This window comes from Canis lupus, unplaced genomic scaffold (genome assembly GCF_011100685.1).
Source record: "Canis lupus familiaris isolate Mischka breed German Shepherd unplaced genomic scaffold, alternate assembly UU_Cfam_GSD_1.0 chrUn_S922H1088, whole genome shotgun sequence".
Taxonomy (NCBI): domain Eukaryota; kingdom Metazoa; phylum Chordata; class Mammalia; order Carnivora; family Canidae; genus Canis; species Canis lupus.
In genome coordinates, this window is record NW_023331887.1 from 1 (window position 1) to 18,492 (window position 18,492).

An 18,492-nucleotide genomic window follows, 5' to 3' on the forward strand; every position below is an offset into this window, starting at 1 on the left:
GGGGATTTATGTACAAATAGTGCTGCCACCCAGTTCCATAATTCACACCAACAAGTGTAAGAGGGTTCCCTTTTCTCCGCATCCTCTCCAACATTGTGGTTTCCGGCCTTGTTAATTTTCCCCATTCTCACTGGTGTGAGGTGGTATCTCATTTTAGTTTTGATTTCTATTTCCCTGAGGCAAGTGATGCAGAGCATTTTCTCATGTGCATGTTGGCCATGTCAGTGTCTCCCTCTGTGAGATTTCTCTTCATGTCTTTTGCCCATTTCATGATTGGATTCTTTGTCTCTTTAGTGTTGATTTTAAGAAGTTCTTTATAGGTCTTTGAAACTACCCCTTTATCTGATACATCATTTGCAAATATCTTCTCCCATTCTGTAGGTTGTCTTTTAGTTTTGTTGACTGTATCCTTTGCTGTGCAAAAGCCTCTTATCTTGATGAAATCACAACAGTTCATTTTTGCTTTTGTTTCTTTTGCCTTCGTGTATGTATCTTGCAAGAAGTTACTGTGGCCAAGTTCAAAAAGGGTGTTGCCTGTGTTCTCCTCTAGGATTTTGATGGAATCTTGTCTCACATTTAGATCTTTCATCCATTTTGAGTTTATCTTTGTGTATGGTGAAAGAGAGTGGTCTAGTTTCATTCTTCTGCATGTGGATGTCCATTTTCCCAGCCCCATTTATTGAAGAGACTGTCTTTCTTCCAATGGATAGTCTTTCCTCCTTTATCGAATATTAGTTGACCATAAAGTTCAAGGTCCACTTCTGGGTTCTCTATTCTGTTCCATTGATCTATTTGTCTGTTTTTGTGCCAGTACCACACTGTCTTGATGACCACAGCTTTGTAGTACACCCTGAAATCTGGCATTGTGATGTCCCCATATAAGGTTGTCTTTTTTAAATTCCCCTGGCTATTCGGGGTCTTTTCTGATTCCACACAAATCTTAAATAATTTGCTCTAACTCTCTGAAGAAAGTCCATGGTATTTTGATAGGGCTTGCATTAAACGTGTTCATTGCCTGGGTACCATTGACATTTTCACAATGATAATTCTGCCAATCCATGAGCATGGAATATTTTTCCATCTCTTTGTGTCTTCCTCAATTTCTTTCAGAAGTGTTCTATTGTTTTTAGGGTATATCCTTTACCTCCTTGGTTAGGTTTATTCCTAGGTATCTTAAGCTTTTTGGTGCAATTGTAAATGAAATTGACTCCTTAATTTCTCTTTCTTCAGTCTCATTGTCAGTGTATAGAAATGCCATTGATTTCTGGGCATTGATTTTGTATCCTGCAACGCTACCAAATTGCTGTATGTGTTCTAGCAATCTTGGGGTGGAGGCTTTTGGGTTTTCTAGGTAAAGTATTATGTCATCTGAAAAGAGGGAGTGTTTGACTACTTCTTTGCCAATTTGAATGCCTTTAATGTCTTTTTGCTGTCTGCTGAGGCTGGGACTTCCAGTACTATGTTGAATAGCAGTGGGAGAGTGGACATCCCTGTCTTGTTCCTGATCTTTGGGGAAAGGCCTCCAGTGCGGCCCCACTGAGAATGATATTTGCTGTGGGCTTTTCCTAGATTGCTTTTAAGATGACGAGAAATGTTCCTTCTCTCCCTATGCTCTGAAGTGTTTTGATCAGGAATGGATGCTCTATTTTGTCAATGCTTTCTCTGCATCTAATGAGAGGATCATATGGTTCTTGGTTTGTCTCTTGCTGATATGATGAATCACATTGATTGTTTGAAGAGTGTTGAACCAGCCTGTGTTCCGAGGATAAATCCTACTTGGTCATGGTGAATAATTTTCTTAATGTACTTTTGGATCCTATTGGCTAGTATCTTGTTGAGAATTTTTGCATCCATGTTCATCATGGCTATTGGTCTGTAATTCTCCTTTTTGGTGGGGTCTTTGTCTGGTTTTGGAATTAAGGTGATGCTGGCCTCATGGAATGAATTTGGAAGTACTCTATCTCTTTCTAACTTTCCAAACATCTTTAGTAGGATAGGTATGGTTTCTTCTTTAAACGTTTGATAGAATTCCCCTGGGAAGCCATCTGGCCCTGGACGTTTGTGTCCTGGGAGGTTTTGGAAGACTGCTTCAATTTCCTCCCTGGTTTTTGGCCTGTTCAGGTTTTGTATTTCTTCCTGTTCCAGTTCTGGCAGTTTCTGTCTTTCCAGGAATGCGTCCATTTCTTCTAGATTGCCTAATTTATTGGTGTATGGCTGGTCATAATATGTTTTTAAAATCCTTTTTATTTCCTTGGTGTTGGTAGTGACCTCTCCTTTCTCATTCATGATTTTATTAATTTGAATATTCTCTCTCTTCTTTTTAATAAGGTTGGCTAATGGTCTATCTATCTTATTAATTCATTCAACGAACCAACTCCTCCTTCCGTTGATCTGTTCCACATTTCTTCTGCTCTCGATTTCCTTGAGTTCTGCTCGAATGTTAATTAACTCTATTCTTCTGTTGGGTGTAGGATCTATCTGCTTTTTTTTTGCTCTAGCCTCTTTATGTGTAAGGTTAGCTTTTGTATTTGAGTAGTTTCGCGTTTTGGAATAGATGCTTATATTGTGATGTATTTCCCCCTTAGGACTGCTTTTGCTGCAAGCCAAATATTTTAATGGTTGTATGTTCATTCTCATTAGTTTCCATGAATCTTTTAATACTTCCTTAATTTCCTGGTTGGCCCTTTCATCTTTTAGCAGGATGATCCTTCACCTCCACGTGTTTGAGCTCCTTCCAAACTTCTTGTTATGATTTAGTTCTAATTCCAAGGCATTATGGTCTGAGAATATGCAGGGGACGATCCCAATCGTTTGGTATCGGTTCAGACCCTATTTGTGACCCAGTATGTGGTCTATTCTGGAGAAAGCTCCATGTGCACTTGAGAAGAATGTGCATTCAGTTGAGTTTGGATGTAAAGTTCTGTAGATTTCTGTGAAATCCATCTGGTCCAGTGTATCATTTAAAGCTCTCGTTTCTTTGGAGATGTGCTTAGAAGACCTATCGAGGGTAGAAAGAGCTAGATTGAAGTCACCAAGTATAAGATAATTATTATCTAAGTATTTCTTTACTTTGGTTATTAATTGGTTTAAGTATTTGCCAGCTCCCATATTCGGGGCATATATTGAGGATTGTTAAGTCCTCTTGTTGGATAGATCCCTTAAGTATGATTTAGTGTTCCTCTTCATCTCTCACTACAGTCCTCGGGGTAAATTTTAGTTTATCTGATATAAGGATGGCTACCCCTGCTTTCTTTTGAGGACCATTTGAATGGTAAATGGTTCTCCAACATTTAATTTTCAGATTGTAGGTGTCCTTCTGTCTAAAATGAGTCTCTCGTAGACAGCAAATAGATGGGTCCTGCTTTTTTATCCAGTCTGAAACCCTGGGCCTTTTGACGCGGTCATTAAGCCTGTTCATGTTCAGAGTTACTATCGATAGATATGAGTTTAGTGTCATCATGATATCTATTCAGTTCCTTGTTTTTGTGGATTGTTCCACTGAACTTCTTCTTAAAGGGCAATTTTAAGAGTCCCCCTTAAAATTTCTTGCAGAGCTGGTTTGGAGGTCACATATTCTTTCAGTTCCTGCCTGTCTTGGAAACTCTTTATCTCTCCTTCCATTTTGAATGAGAGCTTGCTGGATAAAGTATTCTTGGTTGCATGTTCTTCTCATTGAGGACCCTGAATATATCCTGCCAGCCCTTTCTGGGCTGCCAGGTCGCTGTGGAGACATCTGCTGTTACCCTAATGCTCCTCCCCATAAAGGTCAGGGATTTCTTGTCTCTTGCTGCTTTAAGGATCTTCTCTTTATCTTTGGAATTTGGAAGCTTCACTATTAAATGTCAAGGTGTTGGACGGTTTTTATTGATTTTAGGGGGGGAATCTCTCTATTTCCTGGATCTGAATGCCTGTTTCCCTTCCCAGATTAGGAAATTTTTCAGCTAGGATTTGTTTAAATACTTATCCTGGCCCTCTGTCCATTTTGGTGCCCTCGGGAACCCCAATTACACGTAGGTTTTCTTCGTCAGACTGTCGTTTATTTCCCTTAATCTGTCTTTCTGGTCTTTTAATTGTCCGTCTCTTTTTTCCTCAGTTTCCCTCTTTGCCATCAACTTGTCTTCTATGTCATTCCCTCGTCCTTCTACCTTGTTAACCCTCATCGTTAGGACTTCTAGTTTGGATTGCATCTCATTCAATTGATTTTTACTTTCTGCCTGATTGGATTTAAATTCTGCAGTCATGAAGTCTCTTGATCCTTTATGCTTTTTTCTAGAGCCACCAGTAGCTGTATAATAGTGCTTCTGAATTGGCTTTCTGACATTGAATTCTAATCCAGATTTTGTAACTCTGTGGGAGAGAGGACTGTTTCTGATTCTTTCTTTTGAGGTGAGCTTCTCCTTCTAGTCATTTTGCTCAGTGCAGTGGCCAAAAACAAATTTTATTGGGAAAAGGAGAAAAAGAGAGGAGAGAAAGAAGGAAAGAAAAGAGAAAAAGAAAAAAGAATAAAGGAAGATAGAAGAAAAAAGAGAATAAAAAGAGAAAGAAAAGGAAAGAAGGGGGAAAAGGGAGGGCGAAGCAATCAGAAATAAAAAAAAAACATGGGGGAGTATCTTCTGATTCTGTATACTTTAAGTCCCTTGACTTCCCCTGGAACTTGTCCGTCTAGCTGGACTTCTGGGGCAGGGGCCTGTTGTGCTGATTTTCAGATGTTAGCACTTGGGGGAGCTGCTCTGTCCACTGCCTGGTGCAGGGCTCAGTGGGCGTAGTTTACCCCGTGAGGCCTCAGGAGGAACAACCCCAGTGGCAGCGGCCAGCTCTGGATACCTGTATTCAGCACCCACAGTAACTCCAGAGCAGTCCATCTGCAGGGCCTGGAGTCTGGGCCGGGACCGCTGATCTGCTCAGCTCTGGGCAGGAGAATCCTTGTTGTCCTGGGCCATCCGGGCCTCTGCCTGTCCCAGGGGAGGCCAAATCCTGGGCTGTGTCCTGGCGCCTTGTGCTCTGGGGCCTGCGCTGTTGGATTCACGCTCCTGTCTGTGCAGCCGCTCTCTCCCCACAGCTGCCGCCCAGCCCCTCTGAGCTGCTCCTGGTCGGGCAGCCCCCTCAGGGAGCCACCGCCTGAGCACCTCCGAGTTGCTTCCTGAGCCGCACAGCCCCCTCTGCACGGAGCCACTTCCTCTGCTTGAGGCACTGCCACCAAGCTGCTCCCGGGGCATGCAACCCGCTCCACGCAGAGCCCTGCCCGAACCCCTCTGAGCTGCTCCCAAGTCAGTGCACGTGCCCTGCAGCACTTAGGGAGCTTGGTGCACTCTCCTGGGAGTGCAGGTGTCTCTTAGTGTCCCAGGGAGCACGAGGGTATCCCCGCCCTCCTGGGGTCCTGCTCTGAATCCCTGTGGGCGCCATTCTGCCCAGGAAGATTGGTGCTGATCCTGCTTCTCTGGGACAAAGCTCTCCTGACCAGGGGGCACACCGCCTGGCCTTAGCCCGGCTCCTCGTGGTGCCCCTCCACTTGGATGCCTTTTGTTTCTTTATTTCTTTTTCCCCCGTCATCCTACCTTGATAGAAGCGCGAACTTTTCTCACTGTAGCATTCCAGCTGGTCTGTCTTTAAATCTCAGGCAGAATTCGAAGATTTTCAGAATGATTTGAAGGTTATCTAGGTAATTTGGAGGGGACAGGTGACTTGGGGACCCTACTCTTCCGCCATCTTGCCCCTGCTCCTGTATGTTGCCTTTTAGCTTTGGTTCTTTCCTTCACTTTGCAGAAGCTTTTCAATTTGATGAAGTCACAATAGGATATTTGCTTTTGTTTCCCTCACCTCAGAGGCATATCTAGAAAGAAGATCCAATGGCCAATGTCAAAGTCATTGCTGCCTATCTTTTCTTCTTTATATGTTTTTTGGTCTCACATTTAGGTCTTTCATCCATTTTGAATTTATTTTTTATATATATGGTGTAAGAAAGTGGTCCAGTTTCATTCTTCTGCATGTGGCTGCCTGGTTTTCCCAACACCATTTGTTCTTATCCTGCAGTCAGGGTTAGGGTTTGTTGAAGAGACTGTCTTTCTGCCATTGGATATTCCTTCCTGCCTTGTTGTCCATTATGGGTCATAGATACATGTTTGTATCTTGTTTTGGCTTTCCATTCTGTTCTATTGATCTAAGCATCTCCTATTGGTAGAACCCTGATTGCTGATTCAATTTCTTTGCTGGTCAACTGTCTGTTCAAATTTCTTATTTCTTCATTTTTAATTTTTGCTATGTTATATATTTCCAGGAATTGATCTATTTCTTCCAGGTTCTAGGTTGCTGGCATATAATTTTTCATCATATTCTCTTATAATCTTTTGTATTTCTCTAGTGTTGGTTTTTATTTCTCTTTTCTCATTTCTGATTTTATTTGTGTCCTTTCTAATCTTTTTATCTTTTTTCTTTTTTAAAGATTTTATTTATGTATTCATGCAAGACACAGAGATGCAGAGGTATAGGCACAGGGAACATGAGGCTCCATGCGGGGAGCCTGATGTGGGACTTGATTCCCCAGGACCCCAGGATCATGACCTGAGCCAAAGCACATGCTCAACAACTGAGGCACCCAGGTGCCTTGCTGATTCAATTCCTTTGCTAGTTATGGGTATGTTCACATTTTCTATTTCTCCTATTTCAGTTTTGCTCATTTGCACATTTCTAGGGATTTGTCCATTTCTTCCAGGTCTCCCAGTTTGTTAACCTATATTCTTTCATAGTATTCCCTTATAATTGTTTTATTTTTCTGGTGTTGATTGTGATCACTCTTCTCTCATTTGTGATTTTATTTATTTAGGTCTTTTCTCATTCATAAGCCTGGATAGGGCTTGATCCATTTTATTAATTATTTTGAAGAACCGGTTCTTAGTTTCGTTATTCCATTCTACTGTTTTTTTATTTCTGTATTGTTTATTTCTGCTCTCATCTTAATTTTTTCCCTTCTTCTGTAGGCTTTAGGCTTTGTTTGCTATGCCTTTTCCAGCTCCTTTAGGTGTAGGGTTAGGTTGTGTATTAGAGACTTCTTGTTTCCTTTTTTTTTAAACATTTTATTTAATTTTTATTTATTTATGATAGTCTCAGAGAGAGAGAGAGGCAGAGACATCGGCAGAGGGAGAAGGAGGCTACATGCACCAAGAGCCCGATGTGGGATTCGTTCCCGGGTCTCCAGGATCGCGCCCTGGGCCAAAGGCAGGCGCCAAACCGCTGCACCATCCAGGGATCCCAGACTTCTTGTTTCCTGAGGTAAGCCTGTATTGCTATGTACTTCCCTCTTTGGACTGCCTTTGCTACATCCCAGAGGTTTGGAAACATGTTTTCATTTTCATTTGTTTTAAATTTCCTCTTTAATTTCCTGGTTGCTCCATTCATTCTCTAGTAGGATGTTCATAATCTCCACGTATTTTTGGTCTGTCCAAATTTTTTCTTACTGCCGACTTCAAGTTTCATAGCATCGTGGTTAAAAATATACAGGGTGGGGATCCCTGGGTGGCGCAGCGGTTTGGCACCTGCCTTTGGCCCAGGGCGCGATCCTGGAGACCCAGGATCAAATCCCACGTCAGGCTCCTGGTGTATGGAGCCTGCTTCTCCCTCTGCCTATGTCTCTGCCTCTCTCTCTCCCTGTGTGACTATCATAAATAATTAAAAATTAAAAAAAATATACAGGGTGTGATATCAAACTCCTTGAACCTGTTGTACCTGTTGAGGGCTGATTTGTGGCCTATGATATGATCTGTTCTGGAGAATGTCCCATGTGCACTTGAAAGGAATGTGTATTCTGGGATCACTGGGTGGTGCAGCAGTTTGGCGCCTGCCTTTGGCCCAGGGCGCAATCCTGGAGACCCGGGATCAAATCCCACATCAGGCTTCCTGCTTGGAGCCTGCTTCTCCCTCTGCCTATGTCTCTGCCTCTCTCTCTCTCTGTGTGACTATCATGAATAAATAAATAAAATCTTTAAAAAAAAAGAAAGTAATGTGTATTCTGCTTTAGGAAGAAATGTTCAGACTATATCTGTTGGGTCCCTGTGGTCCAGTGTGTCAAGGCTATTGTTCCCCTGTTGATTTCCTGCATAGACAATCGGTCCATTGCCATAAGTGGTTGGGTGTTAAAATCCCGTCATTGTATTATTATCAGTGAGTTCCTGTACATTTGTTGGTAATTGTTTTCCATATTTAGGTACTCCCATGTTGGCAGCATAAATATTTAGTTGTTTGATCCTGATAGAGAGTCTTTTTAACTATGAAATAATGCCCTTCTTCATCACTTCTTATAGTATTTGTTCTTTCTTTTTTGAGATTGAATATTTAATTTATTTATTCATGAGAGATACACAGAGAAGCAGAGGCAGAAACATAGGCAGAGGGAGAGAAAGGCTCCCCAAAGGGATGCCGATGTGGGACTCGATCCTGGGATCCCAGGAACACACCCTGAGCCAAAGGCAGATGCTCAACCACTGAGCCACCAGGTGTCCCCCAGGGTTTGGTTTCAAATCTAGTTTTTCTAATATAAGCATTGGTCCTCCAGCTTTCTTTTCATAACCATTAGCGTGATAGATGATTTTCCATCCCTGACTTTCAATCTGCTGGTGTCTATAGGTCTAAGGTGAGCATCTAGTAGGCAGCATACCTATGGACCTTGTTTTTTTAATAACGATTTTATTTTTGAGAGCATGAGAGAGAGAGAGAGAGAGAGAGAGAGAGAGGCAGAAAATTAGGCCCAGAGAGAAGCAGGCTTCCCACCAGGAGCCCAATATGGGACTCGATCCCAGACTCTAGGATAACATCCTGATTCAAAGGCAGAGGCTCAAACCCTGAGCCACCCAGGCATCCCGGATCCTGTTTTTTAAGGCACTCTGATACCCTATATCTTTTGATTGGAGCATTTAGTATCAGCATTCAGAGTGCTTATTCAAAATATGAACTTTGTGCCTTTGTGTTACCAGAAGAGTTGGTGTTTCTGGTGACGTTCTCTGGTCCTTTCTAGTCTTTGTTGCTTTTGGTCTCTTTTTTCCCTCACTAGAATGGTCCCTCTGAAAATTCCTTACTGGACTGGTTTAGTGGTCATGAACTCCTTTATACTTTGCCTGTCTGGGAAAATCTTTCTCTCTCTTTCTATCCTGAATGACACCCTTGCTGAAGCAAGAATTCATACAAATTGGACTCCAATAAAAAGAAATATGAAAACATAAAATAAATTTTTGCTATTATGATTGTGGTAAATGGCATTTAGTAGGAAAAGCAGAAGCTGAAAGAGAAGAGGAATGATTTCACCATCCGTGGGCTTCACAGGGTCCTGTTGTCCTTTCCTAGGAGGGCCCCCCCCCCTCTGTAGGATGCTTTCTGCCCCTCTGCGCTCCTTTTTGGAACACAGCAGGCACATCTCCGTGCCTCCAGCACCTCTGCAGTCATGGTTTATAGCATCTTCCAGGTATCCTATTGGGGACCACGGCGTCGTGTATGTAACCATCCAGCTGCTGTTTGACAACATTGGGGGGATTCTGACTTTTGTTGGTTGTGGGGTGTGTGTGTGTCTATCACATGAAGCTGTCACATGCAGCTATCAGATCTTCCGGCTGGGTCACCCAAATGCCGAAATGGTTGGTACAACTTCATTTCTGGTGCTGATGCTGGGTGGCTAGCTGGGCTCTCCTGGCTGACCCAGCGCTCGCTCCTGAGGTGAATTTCAGCCAGAGGGTCAGCTGAGGTGGAAGGTCTGGCTCGGCCACAATCCAATGTCCGGCAGTGGGTCTCCCCGAGCGCCGCCTGCTTCTCTTCTCCCCAATGCCTCTCCAGCAGGGAGCCGGACCTCGGGGCCACCCTAGGTGGATCTCCAGAGGTGCCGGGTGCCCATTACGGGGAGCCATGGGGCAGCCTGTGTGTGGGAGTAGAGGTGGTGATGGGGCTGGTGTTCCTCGGTCCTCTGCTGCCTGGCCTTCAGGCCAAGCCCCATGCTCACCCAGCCCCTACTCACTAGGGCGAGGAGGGTGCCCTCTACACACTGGTGTGAGAGATCCAGCACCACAAGGTGTGCACAGTGAGTCCACCTGGTGAGGATGGCCCAGGTGCATGATCTGCAAGTGTGGGGCCCAGGAAATTTATCAAAAATCGCCTACCCCTGGACAAGCAGAGCAGGACTGATTCCATTTTGTGCTACAACCGCCACCTCCCCTATGACCCCCACATGACCTGCTTATGTCTTAAGGCGTTGCCCCAACCCAGTCAAGCCGCTGGGCACACCGTAATCGTAAATCTGCTCATAACAATGTAACCCTGCTTTGTGCCCGCCAAAACTGCACGCCGATTCTGACCAAAGAAATAGGCCAGGTCAAGTGGATCCTATAGGGTAAGGTGTAATTCAATCGGCCACCTGCATGTGGACCGACACGACTGTGCAACTTTCTGTGTATCCCATGGGCCACTGGCCCCTATAAACCTGCTACACCTCTTAGTCTCAGGGTCCAAATCCCTGCTCTGCTGTGTCGGGTGCACTAGGACACAAGCTCCAGATTGTAAGGAACCCTTGGGAGTTTGCATTGGTGTTGGCTCCTCAGTGGTTTCTTGGATTCACAATCTTGGGCACAACTCAAAGGCCTACTGTCCTAACATCCCTTCTAGGACCATGCTGACCGCCCGGCAGGCCCTCTCTGCCCCAGCCACACAGGCACAGGGATGCGGGGAAGGGAGGAAGTGCCCCGTACCCAGCCAGCCACGGCCTCCTGGAAAGAGGGAGCACAGACCTCTGGGTCGCTTTGCATAGACCCTGGTGACCTGAGGCTTCCTAGTGTCACTCTGTCCCAGGCCCTCCTGGCCCGCGGGGCATAGCCTGAGTCCCAGTAAAGTCTGTTGGGTCCTGACCCCGGCATCTGGCCACCTGTGGAAGGCACGTGGGGACGTCAGCCGGGTGTTCCTGGCGGCGCCCCTGCAGGGGCTTATGGGGCCTAGGTGGTACCCCCTCCTCCTCTCTGGGGGTCTCTCCATGCCCCATAAACAGTGTTCTGGGAGACACAGAAGCGGGCTGGCTGTGCATTTTCACACCACAACACTTTATTGACTTTCTACAGTAAACGGGCTCAGAGCCGAGGGTGCACGCCTTCCCCTGGGGATGGAGAACTTTCTGTCCCTTAGGGAAGGGCAAGAATGACATGGGTTGGGGACGGATGCCGGAGTCCCCCACCTGGAAGCATGTGTGGACTCTGGGTGGGGGCGTGTGTCCTGAGGTTTCAGTCTGAGAGACGGTTCTGAGGACAGCAGAGCTGACCTGACCTGGACCTGCAGCTCATGGGCTTCTGCGCTGGGTCTCCGCAGGGCAGCTGGACCCCGGCCTCAGGCTCCCTGGGTCCCCAGCACCTGTAGGAGCCAGCCTCCTGGTGTGGGTTCAGGTGGGGCCCACCATCCAGCTGTGAGAGGGCTGGCTCAGCCTGGGGCCAGAATCCAGGGCTAGCCAGGGCTGTGTGTGCTGGATCCCATTAGTCTTTGTGTTGGGCCTGTGGTGGGGGCTCAAATCACCCCCAGCCCTCACAGAGCCCAGGGCCAGGCCAGCCCAGATCCCCATGGGTTAAGGGCTGGTGTCCTGTGCAGTGTTTGCCGCCCTAAATGAGGGACAGTGGGCAGAATCAGGGCACAGTGGGTCCTCTGCATCACTCAACTGCACCCACCCTGTCGGGGGCTTCCTGTCTTCCCTCCTCCCTGCAACCCCTGAGTACTCTATGGGACACCCGGGCTTCTGATGGGATTAGGGTATCCAGAGAACCCCGGGGAGGCTGAGCATGTCCCACAGGGGGCACCTGCATCGGGTCATTGCTGGGGGCCAATGGTGTGGTGGTGGATGGTGTGGGGGCAGGGGTATGATGGTGGTGGAGTGTGGGGGATTGTGTAGGGGTGATGGTGTTGGGGTATAGTGTGAGTGCGGATTGTGTGGGGCTGTGTGGGTGTGAGGGGGATGTGTAGGTGGGATACCATTGGGGATGATGATGTAGGAGGATGGTGTGAGAGTGGGGAATGTGGGGGATGTCGTGGGGGGCCTGCGGACACAGGAAATCTCCTTCCTCTATGATGCTAAGGAGACATCTACAGTTAAAGGCGACTAGTCTGGGGTTTGCAGTGACACCTGCCCCTGGGGCTCCGTGTGGTCATTGCAGGGCCCTGGCTGGACCGGGGGCATTATCTGGGGGTCATTTTACTATATATGCTTTCAAATTGCAAATTGTCTCAAATTAAATGCATAAAATTTAGAATAATATAAAGCACCGAGAGTGGGTGTCACTCTGACCCGTCCGACCCTCATGGGATCGATGTGGTCCTGCTCCAGCCGCGGCTATGCAGCCTGGCCCCCTGGTCCGGTTCCTGCCCCCCACATCCCCCACCCCATCCCCTGCTTCTCAGGGAGCCGTCCCTCTCCTCTTTGGTCTTCAGCTCCCATGGCTACCCCTGGAGGCCCCATCCTAGTGGCCTCCTCATCCCCGAGGCACCGGGAGTGTGGGCACGGGTGTCAGCCCCAGCATCCTACCGTGGAGCAGTGTGTTGTTGGCTGCTATTGCTCCCCCGGCCTCAGTAGCCCCGTTTTCCCTACCCAGAAGGCCCCGGGCCTCCCTTGGTGTCCCGAAGACCCCTGGCCCAGCAGCCTCACCCGACCCCCTAGCCATCCCAAAATATGGTGTGGCTGCCGAACATCCTGGTGACATCCAAGTCTACCTCCAAGATGTCCCTGGAGGAGACCAGGGCCTCCTCCTTCATTTCCTGTGGGAAACCCGGGGAGGAGGAGCAGGCGTCAGGGACACAGACCCCACCTGTCACGAGCTGCTGTGCTGGGCAGGGAGCCCTGGGGCCACCATGGGAGTGTGTCCTGCCGAAACCTCTTTCCTTCCTCTGGGAGGCCAGGCATGATGAAAGTGTCCACCGTGCCCGTGACACCTGTGTGAGGGCCTGTGCCCAGCTGTTGTGGGCGGGGAGGTGACTGAGTGTCAGCCTGGATGGGAGGGGATAGTGGTTCAGCCCAGGTGGGAGGGGACATGGGGGTGTTGTGCCCAAGATTGTGAATCCGAGAAACCACTATGGAGCTGACACTGATGCAAACAGACAAGGGTTGATTTCCAAACTCGAGCTTGCATCCAAGTACACCCGACACAGCAGAGCAGGGACTTGGACCCCAAGGTGGTGTTTTGCTTTTAAGGGCTTGTCTTGGGGACCTCCAAAAGGGCTGGAGCAATTCCTCAAGTTGTGTTTACATTTTGATATGGGGCCTTCAAGGGCATTGAGCTCTGTTCTCATTCTAATAGGTGCTTCCAGCCCTTGGCGTGGGCTCTGTTCTTATTCTATTGTGGGGCTTTCCAGGGCATTAAGCTGTAAACTTTTGTTTTTTTCCTGTAACTGAAGTAATGTAAATTTCATCTCTTCTTCACAGGGGCCTGGGATGGCTGGACGTGTTCGAACGCTGAACTTAAAGTGGAAAGGCCTTCATTTTCTTGGCCTCCTTGCATCCCTTCCCATCCTATCTAGCTCCTTCCCCCTTCCCCGGAGCTCCTAAGAGAGCAATTGCAAATGACCTCAGCCTGGCAGCGTGTGTGGGGGACAGGCCCAGGGATTTGGGATCAGGAAGACCTGGGGCGTGGGCGTCCCAGCTGTGCAGCGGGATTCCATGCTGCAGAATCTTATTCCCTAAGGCTATCTTGACAACTGACTTCGTACATAAAAAAGCTGTCCTTTCTCTTTATAAGATGAAGAGCGATTCAAAGTGTTTTTTCTCTGCCCTTCTGATTGCTCAGATTCCAATCTGAGACGTATTTCCTGTTAATAAGGATAATTTACTACTATCCATAGTACTATGGTTAAAATATTCTGACACAAGTAATTCAGAGGGATGAGGGTTTCTCATCTTTTTCTTCACAGCTCAGTCACTCCTCAGGAATTGCATCTTTATGGATTTGGAAAGAACTGAGATATATTATTACCAGTGGTCCTATTATTCTGTGAAGGATTCTTCCCTGAGATTCTTCCCCTGTTTCAACTGACACTGAAACACTTTGAACTCTTTGGAAGACAAATGTCAAGGAAATAAATGTTATGCATTGCTAATTTTAAATGCCCTTGCAATATGGTGTCTATTATAATAGAAGTATTTTTTATCTGATTTTTGCTATTTATTATCCGTTCCTGCTTTTCAGGTTGAGGAGACATTATACGTGTTCATAAGTGTTTTTCTTTCCTTCTGATATAAAATTATTACTTTGTTCCCATCGAAGGAAGTCTTTAAGAATAAGGCAAAAGTTAATTTAACTATTCTTAAAATGTCTTCACACTTGGAGCCTGATTCATTTAAGTCAATTTTCAAAATAAATCTTATTTATTAGGAAAAAAAAGAAAGATTTATAGGGAAATTGAGAAGATAGTACAGAGCATTCGCATGCACTTGCACTCAATTTCTCCAATTATTGATATCTTATATCAGTATGGTACAAATATTAGCTAATGAATCAATATTAAAATAGTTGCATTAACCAAGGACCATACTTTATTCAGATTTCCTTAGTTTTTGCTAAGTTACCATCCCTCATATCACATTCCATTTGTCCTCCTGTTTTCTTAGGCTCCTCTGGATTGTGACAGTCTTTCAGCCTTTCCTTGTTGTTGCACTGGAATACTTTGAGAAGGAGAGTATTTTGAAAATTTCCCTCAGTTGAGACATGTCTTTCGTTTATCTCATGATTGAACTGTTTTTGTGGATTATATACAGAGATATACTGCCATTTTCATTATATCATATAAAGGATAGATACTTTCAACATGATTTATCAGTCTTGGTATCGATCTGATTATCTTGCTGAGGTAGTGTTTGTCATCTTTCTCCGTAGTTAAGTGATTCTTCTCCTCCTCCTCCTCCTCCTCCTCCTCCTCCTTCTTCTTCTTCTTATTATTATCATTATTATTTTAAGTTTTTCATAATATATTTTGTAGAAGGAAGTTACTATGTGTATTCCACACGTAAGAGTGGGAAGCTATGCTCATCAACTTGAGGGTGGAATGTCTGCACAAATTGTTTGAAATTCTTCTACATGGGAGATTTCTCTTCTTGTGGCTTTGTTTTTTTTAGTTTCTTTTTCAAAGATGTTTTTTATTTATTTGAGAGAGAGAGGAGAGAAAAACCATGAGTGAGAGGGGCAGAGGGAGAGGGAGAAGCAGGTTCCCTGCTAAACAGGGAGCCTTCCTTGGGACCTGGATCATGATCTGACTTAAGGCAGAAGCTTAACTGACTGAGCCACCAAGGTGCCACTATTTCTTTCTTTCCCTCTTTCTTTTTTTTTAAATAATATATTCACTTTTTATTGGTGTTCAATTTGACAACATACAGAATAACACTCAGTGCTCATCCCGTCAAGTGCCCCCCTCAGTGCCCGTCACCCATTCATACAGATCCTGATCTCCTCCCCTTCCATCACCCCTAGTTAGCTTCCTAGAGTTAGGAGTCTTTATGTTCTGTCTCCCTTTCTGATATTTCCCACACATTTCTTCTCCCTTCCCCTATATTCCCTTTCACTATTATTTATATTCTCCAAGTGAATGAGAACATACAATGTTTGTCCTTCTCTGATTGACTTACTTCACTCAGCATAATACCTTCCAGTTACATCCACATTGAAGCAATGGTGGGTATTTGTGGTTTCTATTGGATGAGTAAGGCCCACCTTTTCTCTCCCTTCATCTTCTGAGTCTCCTATGATATGAATGTTATTGTTTTAATAAGTGGCTGAGTTCCCTAAATCTGCCTCTGTGGTCCATAACTTTCTTTGTTTTTAAGGCTTCCACTTGGGACTGCATCTCAGTTATACTATTTTTAACATTCGCCTGACTAAATTTTAGTTCCTTTATTTCTACAGTAAGGGATTCTCTAGTTTTCTTCTGTGCTCTTTTTCCAGCCCAGCTGCTATCTTTATAATCATTGTTTTAAACTGTATTTAGACATCATATATTTGTTTTGATGGACTTTATGGCTGTGAATACTACCTCATGTTATTTTATGGAGGTGAATTTCTCGATCTCATTATATTTTCCAGAAAAGAAAGTAGGAAAAAAAGAAAAACCAAGAAAAACAATAACAACTGCCCTCCCCCAAAAAAACCACTAGATTATTTTGGCCTCCTTGTAAAAAGATTCTAAATCCCAAAATAACAAACACAATTAATGTTCCATGAAAGTAAAAATAAGAAATATATAAGGTACATACATAAAAAATAAAATAAGGCAATTAATAAAATAGAATAAAAAAAATAAATGAAAATAAAGCACAAAATACAAAGGAAGCTAGACCCTTCTTTCCAGGCAGCGCTGAAGCTCTGCAGCCTTTTGGGTCTGACAACTTGGTGGCAGCGAATGGTCTGTGTGGGGTCTGGGGATGGCCCATGGTGCTGATTGTCAGGTGCACATCTGCCTGGGAGATGCACCTGCGGGGTCAGGGTTGGGGTGGTCTTCAGCGCCTCTGGCCTCCAGCAGGTGACGCAGTGGTGCTCCCTGAGATTGGAGCTGTTTGGAGTGATTTGGGAGGGGACACTGGGTCCTCTGGTTCTGGGGCTAAGCATCCCACCCCCCAGTCTGCAAGCCCTCCACAGAAGAGCCCCAAGCGCATCTCTCAGAACCCTGCTTTCACTTTGCCCGCGTCCGAAATGCTTTTGGTTTTGTTTTTTTATCTCAGACTGTTGTGCCCAAGATTGTGAATCCGAAAAACCATGGAGAAGCCCACACCGAAGCAAACACACGAGGGTTTATTTACAAGCTCGAGCTTGTGTCCAAGTATACCTGACAGTGCGGAGCAGGGACTTCGACCCCGAGGTGAGTTTTTGCTTAGGTTTAAGGGCTTGTCTCGGGGACCTCCAGAAGGGCTATAGCAATTCCTCAAGTTCTGTGTACATTTTTATATGGGGCCTTCAAGGGCATTGAGCTCTGTTCTCATTCTAATAGGGGCTTCCTGCCCTTGGCCTGGGCTCAGTTTTGATTCTATTGTCGGGCTTTCTAGGACATTAAGCTGTAAACAGCAAAGGTTCCACACCTGGAAGGGGGACGTCACACTGTCCCTATATGCTGAAGACGCGATACTGGAAACAGGAAACCTGGGAGCCTCCACCAAAACCTGTTAGAACTAAGGAGTGAGTTCAGTAAAGTCACGGGACACAAACTGACCCTACAGAGCAGAGTAGCCTTGCTCTGTCCCGACAATGAGCACTCAGGAAGGAAAGGAAGGACGTGACTCCCTTCTCAGGAGCATCAAGGAGAATAAATAATGAGACTGAACCATAGGAGCACAAGACTTGTTCACTGAGCCATACATGGCTCTGTTCTGGGAGGCCGTCCTGGGTTTGAGGGGTGGGAGCCTCATCTTGTGAAAATGTCCACAGTTTCTGAAGCCACCCTCAGTTTCAAAGTCATTCCTATCAAAATCATGGTGGCATATCTTAGAAATAGCAAAAAAAAAAAAAAAAAAAAAAGAAAAAAAACCATAACATCAATCTGCCCCCACAAATGACCCCGGACAGCAAATCAGTACTGGAGGAGCAGGAGAGAGTGGGACGCAGCACTTTCCTATTTCAAACGATGTCACAGACACAAAGGATAAAGCAGTGTGGTTCTCGGGCCCCCAGCTGGCTCCGTTGGTTAAGCATCTGACTCCTGACCTCACCTTCGGTACTGATCTCAGGGGTCTTGAGTTCTAGCCCTGGGCTGGGCCATGGACGGTGCGTGGAGCCTACTTAGGCAAACCAGTCCCATGGGGGGTGGTTCGGGCATAAGCTGAAGGAGCAAAACAGAGAGTCCAGAAGGAAATGTGCTCTGATACAATGGATTTTTTTAACTTAATTTAATTTAAACCCAATTAATTAATGGATAGTGTATTATACTTTCAGAGGAAGAATCAGGGATTCACCAGTTGGAGATAACAGCAATGCTCGTGACATCACGTGACCTCCTTCATGCAGGTCCCCTGTTAACCTCCCTGCCTCCAACGACCATCAGTTTGTTTCCTATCATTAAGAGTCTGTATTTCGGGGATCCCTGGGTGGCGCTGCGGTTTGGCGCCTGCCTTTGGCCCAGGGCGCGATCCTGGAAACCCGGGATCGAATCCCACATCGGGCTCCTGGTGCATGGAGCCTGCTTCTCCCTCTGCCTATGTCTCTGCCTCTCTCTTTCTCTCTGTGACTATCATAAATAAATAAAAATTAAAAAAAAGAGTCTGTATTTCCTGCAACTGTTTTCATCTTATTTGTTTTTCCTTCCCTTCACAGTTGTTATATGCTTTGCTTTTTAATTCCACCTATGAATGACACCACACGGTCATTCTCTTTCCTGACTGACTTATTTCATTTAACATGATCCCTCTAGTTCTATCCACGTCATTGCAAATGGCAATATTTCCTTCTCTTTGATAGCTGAGTTCCATTCCTCTCTCTATGACCATCATCTATCTCCCATCCTTTTTATCCATCATCTGCC

The 18,492-nt window shown here is 45.6% G+C and overlaps 1 long non-coding RNA gene across 1 annotated transcript; it reads left to right on the top strand.

The window, feature by feature from the left end:
* The first annotated feature begins 7,214 nt into the window (after window positions 1–7,214).
* Window positions 7,215–18,124, top strand: LOC119879492. Its single transcript, XR_005387548.1, has 3 exons — window positions 7,215–7,266; window positions 16,703–16,839; window positions 17,907–18,124. It is a non-coding gene; the product is annotated as an uncharacterized LOC119879492 (long non-coding RNA).
* Window positions 18,125–18,492: the final 368 nt, after the last annotated feature.